Source organism: Phyllobates terribilis, unplaced genomic scaffold (assembly GCF_046119375.1).
Source record: "Phyllobates terribilis strain yellow unplaced genomic scaffold, ASM4611937v1 Scaffold_1__5_contigs__length_1240528914, whole genome shotgun sequence".
In the NCBI taxonomy this organism is placed as follows: Eukaryota; Metazoa; Chordata; class Amphibia; order Anura; family Dendrobatidae; genus Phyllobates; species Phyllobates terribilis.
Genome location: NW_027362761.1, coordinates 342,606,527 through 342,616,438, shown reverse-complemented (window position 1 = coordinate 342,616,438; position 9,912 = coordinate 342,606,527).

The window sequence follows — 9,912 nt, the reverse complement described above, 5'->3', positions numbered from 1 at the left end:
GTATGGATACCTCATCACCGCCGCCATAAGCTAGTGGACAGCTTCCATCTCCGCGAGCCTAAAAGGCCACATTTCAAGTGGAAGCAGCTGTCAAAAATTTGGCAGTATAGTATTGCATCCTGTGGGAGGGTGGGTGGCTGGCTGCATACTTGTGCTAGCATTTCAAGGAATGGGGTAGGGACAACTGAACGCTGCACTGGGAAAAGGACATGGAAGGTGATTGTTGCAAGTCTGCAACGACAGGTGCATGGCGGGAGGCATCTTCGCATGCGCCAAGGATTACTTATGATGGGCACACTTTTAGGCAGTGACCTGGGAGTCAGAAATGTTTTCCAGAGGTCTTCCACATGCTGTTCCCATGTCTTTTCAGCACTGTATGCATGTGTCTGATGATGTTTCACACACCACATGGCCAGATAAAGTTGTAAAATGTTAAAATGACATTTCCTGGTGAATGCATTTGTCTTGGTTGAAAGCAATGCAAAAGTGCAAAAATGCATCAAAAAGGCTACGTGTGAACATAGCCCAAGGTGTGGAGGAGTATTTTTGTTTTTGGTTATTTATTTTGCTGCATATACAAATCATTACCCTGGAAAGGATGTTCCTTAACATATTTCCCAGGAAAATCCATTTTGATTTAGTTTTTGTAAGTTTTATTGTGAGTCCGTAAAAGTGGCGTAATACTCTGACAACGTTGTTGACAGAAGTGACCTGGGAGTCAGAAATGCTTCCTGGGGTCTTCCCCATGCTGTTCCCATGTCATTTGAGCACTGATCCCATAGATTTGGGCAATTTTTAGGCCCTCTGCAGACCGCCGGGGGAAACCGCCTAAAAAATGCTCGAGTTTCCCATAGACTTACATTGGACTCGTTGCTCAGGTCGAGCACCCGAGTATTCCAATTTGCTCGACCCGAGCAACGAGTACCCAAGCATTGTAGTGCTCGCTCATCACTACTAGATAATATTGATGAGCGAGTATGTTTTGTTAACCCCTTCGCCAAGTATACTCGGCTGAGCACCGAGTATTTATGGCGTGCTCGGGTTTTAAGTTTTCATCGCTCCGTGAACATGATTTGCAACTGTTTGACAGATTTAATACATCTGAGGAATGCCTGTTTTTCCAGCATTCCTCACGTGTATTAAATCTGTCAAACAGTTGCAAATCTGGTTCACGGAGCGACGAAAACTTAAAGCCCGAGCACACTATAAATACTCGGTGCTCGGCGAAGGGGTTAACAAAACATACTCGCTCATCAGTACTATATACTGTACATATAAATCATCTAAAGAATGATTGAAATGGAATATGTTTTGGAAAAAGGAGAATCCTGACTAGTGTTAAGCAAGCATGCTCGACACTGCTCGGTACTCTCCCGAGCATCTCACTACTTGGGATGTTCGGCGAGCACCGAGCATTTCCGGATTTCTTGAGCGGGAACTCGAGTCTCCGCCCTGCATGTTTGGCGCTCTTTTCAGAGCCAATGAACATGCAGGGATTGCCAGCCAGTCACTGTAATGCGGCAGCCATGTTGGTTGTGGGCATTACAGTGATTGGCTGGCCGCATAGCGTCACCTCGAGTATTTAAAACCGGGCGCCGCCATCTTGGACACAGTCGCTCTGGATCAGACGGTGTAGGGAGAGTGCTGCTGAGTTAGGGAGAGATTTATACTGCAAAATAGGTAGTGTAGGGTTTCTAAAGCCTGCAAAATCGAACAAACAGTCCTTATCAGGACTAATATCCATCCCAGATATCAGGCAGGCAAGCTGTATAGGAGGCGCAGTGGTAATACCAACAAACACTGCATTACAGTCCTGTGTGCTTCTTTTCAAATTGCTAGACTTAGCCCCAGGTCTCAGGGGTCAGGAAAAATCCTTTTTTTTCATCAAAATCCTCTTTTCTTTTCTTTTTTCTCAGTCATACTGTACAAATACTCATCTTATTAACCTTTTGGTATTCCCTCCCCCTCAAAAAAAAAAATTGAGTGTGTCTGTGAGTGTTCAGACACAAATATATCTGTTTAACACCTTAACAACATTAGACGTACTAATATGCGTCTGTGCCCTGGGACTTAAGAGCCAGACCCGTATTAGTACGTCATCGCGATCGCGCGTGCACACAGGCTGTGCGGGCGCGATCGCCGCCGGGTGTCAGCTGATTGTCACAGCTGACACCCGCTACTATGTGCAGGTAGCAGTCCCGCACCGCTCCCCGCACATTACCCCTCGCAATGCTGCGATCGAAGTCGATCGCAGCATTGCGGTGGCAAGGGGAGGTGATCGCAGATACTTACCTCCTCTTCCGGCCTCCAGTGCTGTCTGCCGCGGCTTCCAGGATGTTGCCATGACGACCCGATGTCGTCATGACAACATCCGGGTCACCAGACAGCAGGAAGATTTTTTGGACATGCGCAGTGCATCTCCAAACTATCTTCTCCCTTTCCAGCGCTGACAGCCTGCATGGCACAGGGATGGTGCTGCATTCCTGTGCCATGCAGGCGATCAGAGAAAAAAAAGTGAAAGTCCCAGAGTGGGACAAAGTAAAAAAGTATAAAAACTGTCAGAAAGTGAAAAAAATATAAAAAATAAAAAAAAAATTGTAAAAATATAAAAAAAAAATAAAAAAAATAATCCACCAAAAATAAAAATATAATGTACCCATCAATAAATATTATTATAAAAAAAAAAAAAATAACGATAAAAGTACACATATTTGGCATCACCGCGTCCGGAACAACCTGACCTATAAAACTGTCACACTAGTTAACCCCTTCAGTGAACACGGTAAAAAATAAAAATAAAAAACGAAGCAAAAAACAATGCTTTATCATCATACCGCCAAACAAAAAATGGAATAACACGCGATCAGAAAGACAAATATAAACAAAAATGGTACCGCTAAAAATGTTATCTCGTCCCGCAAAAAACAAGATACCATACAGCTCCATCAGCCGAAAGATAAAAAAGTTATAGCTCTCCGAATAAAGCTATGCTAAAAAATAATTTTTTCTATAAAATTGCTTTTATTATGTAAAAGTGCAAAACATAGAAAAACGATATAAATGTGGTACCGCTGTAAACGTACTGACCCAATGAATAAAGCTGCCTTATCAATTTTACCACACGCGGAACAGAATAAAAAAAAAACAAAAAAAATAATTCCTGAATTGTTGTTTTTTGTTTATTCTGCCTCCCAAAAATAGGAATAGAAAGCGATCAAAAAATGTCACGTGCCTGAAAATGGCACCAATAACAACGTCAACTCATCCCGCAAAAAACAAGCCATCTGTCTGCCAAAATCTGGAAAAATTATAGCTCTCAAAATATGGCGAGGCAAAAACAAGATTTTACAAAAAATGCGTCTTTTAGTGAGTGACAGCTGTCAGTCATAAAAACCCAATATGATTCTGGTATCGCTGTAATCTCACCGACCCGAAGAATAAGGTTGTCTAATCACTTATACCGCACGAGGAACGGCGTAAAAAATAAACTCTCGGGTTAGGGTTGGGCTAGGGTTAGGGCTGGGTTTGGGGTTAGGGTTGTGATGGGGTTGGGATTTTTTTCAAAAGTAAGAAAAAAAGATGACGTTATGGCGACTAGTGTAGAGCGCAAGTGCTCGCTACTTGAGTTTGCATCGGGTGCTCGGGTATGCATTGAGTATCGAGGTTATTTGAGTGACATTCTAGAGTCTCCGCCCCATATGCTTCGCGGCCAAAAAAACTTTGCGGGGATTGCCTGCCATGCACGAGCGATCCCCGCATGTTTTTTTTGGGTGTCTAATAACCGTGAAACATGCGGGGCAGGGACTCGAGCATGTCACTCAAGCACACGCATACATGGTGCATACCTGAGTACCTGATGCAAACTCAAGTAGCGAGCACTTGCGATCAAGACTAATGACAACTTATTCAATATGATGACCTAATGTTATCAAATTCTGTGTCATACCTCTGGGTTCAAAATGTTCACTATACCCCTTAATAAAATCCTTGAGGGGTATAGTTTCCAAAATGGGGTCACTTGTGGGTGAGCTCCACTGTTTAGGCACATCAGGGGCTCTCCAAACGCGACATGGTGTCCGCTAATATATTGAATGAAAAATCGGCTCAAATTGTTAGCGGACGCCATGTTGCGTTTGGAGAGCCCCTGCGTGCCTAAACATTGGAGCTCCCCCACAAGTGACCCCATTTTCGAAACTAGACCCCCCCAAGGCACCTATCTAGATGCATAGTGAGCACTTGGAACCCCCAGGTGCTTCACAAATTGATTTGTAAAAATGAAAAAGTGTTTTTTTTTCCACTTTTTCATTTTTACGAATCAATTTGTGAAGCACCTGGGGGTTCCAAGTGCTCACTATGCATCTAGATAGGTGCCTTGGGGGGTCTAGTTTCCAAAATGGGGTCACTTGTGGGGGAGCTCCAATGTTTAGGCACACAGGAGCTCTCCAAACGCGACATGGTGTCCCCTAACAATTTGAGCCGATTTTCCATTCAATTTGTTAGCGGACACCATGTTGCATTTGGAGAGTCCCTGTGTTCCTAAACATTGGAGCTCCCCCACAAGTGACCCCATTTTGGAAACTAGACCCCCCAAGGCTCCTATATAGATGCATAGTGAGCACTTGGAACCCCCAGGTGCTTCTCAAATTGATTTGTAAAAATGAAAAGTGTTTTTTTTTCACTTTTTCATTTTTACGAATCAATTTGTGAAGTACCTGGGGGTTCCAAGTGCTCACTACGCATCTAGATAGGTGCCTTGGGGGGGTCTAGTTTCCAAAATGGGGTCACTTGTGGGGTAGCTCCAATGTTTAGACACACAGGGGCTCTCCAAACGCAACATGGTGTCCGCTAACAATTTGAGCCGATTTTCCATTCAATTTGTTAGCGGACACCATGTTGCATTTGGAGAGTCCCTGTGTTCCTAAACATTGGAGCTCCCCCACAAGTGACCCCATTTTGGAAACTAGACCCCCCAACTCACCTATCTAGATGCATAGTGAGCACTTGGAACCCCCAGGTGCTTCACAAATTGATTCGTAAAAATGAAAAAGTGAAAAACAAAACACTTTTTCATTTTTACAAATCAATTTGTGAAGCACATGGCGTCCCCTAATTATTCAAGCATATTTTACAATCAAAAAGTCAAATGGCGCTCCTTCCCTTCCGAGCCCTGCCGTGGGCCCAAACAGTGGTTTTTCCCCACAAATTTTGGGGTCCAATTTTTCTTGTTACCCCTGTGAAAATAAAAAAAATTGGGTCTAAAGTAACATTTTTGTGAAAAAAGTTAAATGTTCATTTTTTTCTTCCACATTCAAAAAATTCCTGTGAAGCACCTGAAGGGTTAATAAAGTTCTTGAATGTGGTTTTGAGCACCTTGAGGGGTGCAGTTTTTAGAATGGTGTCACTTTTGGGTATTTTTGGGTATTTTCTGTCATAAAGACCTCTCAAAGTGACTTCAAATGTGATATGATCCCTAAAAAAATGGTTTTGTAAATTTTGTTGGAAAAATGAGAAATTGCTGGTCAACTTTTAACCCTTATAGCTCCCTAACAAAAAAAAATGTTGGTTCCAAAATTGTGCTGATTTAAAGTACACATGTGGGAAATGTTATTTTTTAAGTATTTTGTGCGACATATCTCTCTGATTTTCAAAATTTTCGCCAAATTTCTGTTTTTTTCACAAATAAACGCAAGTGATATCGAAGAAATTTTACCAAAATCATGAAGTACGATATGTCACGAAAAAATAGTCTCAGAATCAGGGGGATCTGTTGAAGCATTCCAGAGTAATTACCTCATAAATTGACAGTGGTCAGAATTGTAAAAATTGGCCTGGTCATTAACGTGCAAACCACCCTCGGGGGTTAAGGGGTTAAGAGTCTGGCGTAGGCCAGATAACTAGAACTGTGGTTTTGCAGTTCCACGGTTCAAATCTCTGTATTATCCACTTTTTTGCCTTTTTTCAAAAAAACATTTTGAGTGTCTCGCTGACTGTTCAGACACAAATATATCTGTTTAAATGAGTCTGGTGTAGGTCAGATAAATAGAACTGTGGTTTTCCTCTCCCACGGTTCAAATCTGGGTGTAATCCACGTTTTTGCATAAAAAAAAAACATTTGGAGTGTCTCGCTGACTGTTCAGACACAAATATATCTGTTTAAAAGAGTCTGGCATAGGCCAGGTAACTAGAACTGTGGTTTTGCAGTTCCACGGTTCAAATCTCTGTATTATCCATTTTTTTGCCTTTTTTCAATAAGAAAAAAACATTTTGAGTGTCTCGCTGACTGTTCAGACACAAATATATCTGTTTAAAAGAGTCTGGTGTAGGCCAGATGACTAGAACTGAGGTTTTGCTGTTTCACGGTCCAAATCTCTGTATTATCCACTTTTTTGCCTTTTTAAAAAAAAAAAAAAAAAACATTTTGATTGTCTCGCTGACTGTTCAGACACAAATATATCTGTTTAAAAGATTCTGGTGTAGGCCAGATAACTAGAACTGTGGTTTGCCTCTCCCACGGTTCAAATCTGGGTGTAATCCACCTTTTTGCATAAAAAAAACATTTTGAGTGTCTCGCTGACTGTTCATACACAAATATATCTGTTTAAAAGAGTCTGGTGTAGGCCAGCTAACTAGAACTGTGGTTTTCATCTTCCACGGTCCAAATCTCCTTTTTATTACCCTTTTGCCATTGATAGTGCGATGTGTAAGATATTTTACTTCATTTACAATGGGCAAGGCGCTTGGAAAGGGACGTGGAACTGGACATTCTGGTGATGGTGAGTGCAGAGGATGGGGCCATGGCCAAGGTGAAAATGTGCCACAACCAACAGCCACATCTTCTCGCTCCCAGTTCTTGACCGAATTACTAGGGAAGCACACAACAGCACCACTATTGCGAACTGATCATTGTGAACAGGTTATTAACTGGATAACAGATAATACTTCCAGTCACCTGGGCACCACCACCTCCGGTCTGTCTTCCACACTGTCAAGTGTTAGTAGCCGTGAGTCTCGACTGCATACTCCTCTTCACCCTGATGCTCCTTCCTCCCACCATGCCGAGTGTCGTCAGACAGCAACTGATCCCACAGTTGGACACTCTGAAGAGCTGTTCACTGGTCCATTTCCATATTTGGGCCCCTCGCCTGCTCTGCTTGAAGTGGTGGAAGAGGAGATCCCATGTAGAGATGGCCAAATATTTGAACAGCCACGGCCACAGGAAGGCGACGCTGGCAATTAGTCACAAGAGGTGGACGACGATGAGACACAATTGCCACGAAGTGAGGAGGAGGACCGTGGTGCGGAAGTGGAAGAGGAGGAGGTGGTGGATGATCTAGTAACTGACCCAAAGTGGCAGGAGGACACGCAGAGCGAGGCCAGCAGCGCACAGGGGGAGGGAGGCAGAGTACCCCAACAGGCAGGAAGAAGCAGTGTGGTGGCCGCAGACACAAGGCGGGCAACCATTCCCCGTAACACCAACACGAGGGACGTTGCCAGTTCAACCTGTAGGTCTTCCAGAGTGTGGAATTTTTTTAAAGACTCTGCTGATAACCCCAAAAAGGCCATTTGTACCACCTGCCACGCCAGCATCAGCAGGGGTGACAAAACTACCAGCCTGACCACCACCAGCATGATCAGGCACATGGCAGCAAAGCACCCGAATTTGTGGGGCGAACCCCAGGGTCCATGACCAGTGTCAGCGGGTGTCACCACTGCTTCGTCCGCTGTTGTGCGTGTAAGAGAACCCTCTGTTGTGCGTGCAAGGCAATCCCCTGTCCATACTGCATGCAAAGATGCACCCTCCTCTCAGTCTTCACTTGTTATGGCAGTTTCTCAAGAAACAGCATCAATGTCCACGTTCACGTCCCACCGCAGCGTTCAATTGTCCATATCCCAGACCTTTGAACGAAAGCCCAAATTTGGAGCCAACGCCCCCCAGGCCACAGTCCTAAATTCGCACATTTCACGACTGCTTGTGTTGGAAATGCTGCCCTTTAGGCTGGTGGGGACGGAATCCTTTGGCAACCTTATGGCGGTGGCCGTCCCTCGATACTCGGTCCCCAGCCAACACTATTTTGCCCGGTGTGCCATCCCCGCACTATACAAGCACGTGTCCCAAAACATCTGCCGTGCCCTCAACAACGCTGTTACTGGGAGAGTCCACCTGACAACGGACACGTGGACAAGTGCTTGTGGCCACGGATGGTACATCTCCCTGACGGCACACTGGGTAAACATAGTGGAAGCCGGGACCCAGTCGGACCTTGGTACGGAACACATCCTCCCCACACCGAGGATTGCGGGCCCTTTGTCCATCAGAGTTGCCCCCACAGTGTACAGCTCCTGTGCATCATCCTCCTCCTCCTCCTCCTCATGTTCAGCGTCCATCTCAGATATCACCACATCAGTTACAAGCTGGAAGCACTGCAGTACTGCCTCAGAAAAGAGGCAACAGGCTGTGCTGAAACTCATAAGCTTAGGTGATAAACCTCACACTGCTTGTGAGCTGTGGACCGCTGTGAAAGAGCAGGCAGATCTGTGGCTGAGACTGCTGAACCTACATCCAGGCATGGTCGTGTGTGACAATGGCCATAACCTGGTGGCGGCTCTGAGGCGAGGCGAGATCACACACGTACCATGCCTGGCTCATATGCTTAACCTCATGGTTCAGCGGTTTCTTAAATCGCACCCCGAGTTGCCAGATCTGCTCGTCAAAGTACGCCGCCTATCAGCTCATTTTCGGAAGTCGGCTATAGCTTCCTCCGCACTTGCTGTGTTGCAGCAGCGTTTGCAGCTTCCGGCACACCGACTGGTGTGTGATGTCCCCCCCACGTTGCAACTCTACCCTCCACATGTTGCAAAGGATTTGTGAGCAGAAGAGAGCAGTTGTAGAGTGCCAGCAGCAACAAGGCCGTCGATATTCAGGTCAGACTCCACACATAAGACCTCAGGAGTGGACCTGGATGTCTGACATATGTACCATCCTGACAAACTTTGAGGAGTCCACCAAGATGGTGAATGGCGATGACGCCATCATTAGCGTCAGCATCCCACTTGTCTGTCTTTTGCAACGCTCTGTGAAGAGAATTAAAGAGGAGGCATTGCAGCCAGAGTATGATGAGATGGATCAAGAAGCTGTAGCGGTCGATTACACACAGCCCAGCCTCATCTCATCCCAACGTGCATTGGGCGACAATGAGGGAGAGGAGGAGGAGGAGGAGGAGAAGGAAGAACAGGAGCTGGTATCATGCGCTGTAGACGGCAGTACCTGTACAACTGTCATACCGTCGGTTCAGCGTGGGTGGCCTGAGGACAGGGGGGAGGAGGAGGAGGAGGAGAGCATGGTCAGTTGTCATCTTGGTGAGGACACGGAAGTCTTGCCCGTTACCAGTCTGACACGCATGGCTGACTTTATGTTACTCTGCCTTAACCGTGACCCTCGCGTTTTCAAAATGTTGGGTGACAGTCATTACTGGTTGGTGACACTTTTAGACCCCCGCTACAAGGAGAACTTTCATTCTCTTATTCCTGAGGTGGAGAGATCTACAAAAATGGGGCAGTCTCAGAAGGCCCTTGCTGCAGAACTGTTAAACAAATTCCCATCTGAACACGCTAGCGGCAGAGGTCACAGTTCGTTGCCCAACCTAGGCGTACAGGCGAGAGAGACGCAACTCCAATCCAGCAGAAGTAGGGGAACACTGTCAACATTCTGGGACAGTTTTCTGAGACCCGCCCAGCTTACAGGCCCTGAGGCGTGGGGTACTCTCACAATGAGTGGAAAGTTTCAAAAAATGGTGAGGGAGTACCTTGCTGACCGTACCAGCGTCCTCCGAGATTCCTCTGTGCCTTTTAATTATTGGGTATCCAAGCTGGACACTTGGAATGAACTCGCTCTGTACGCCTTGGAGGTCCTGG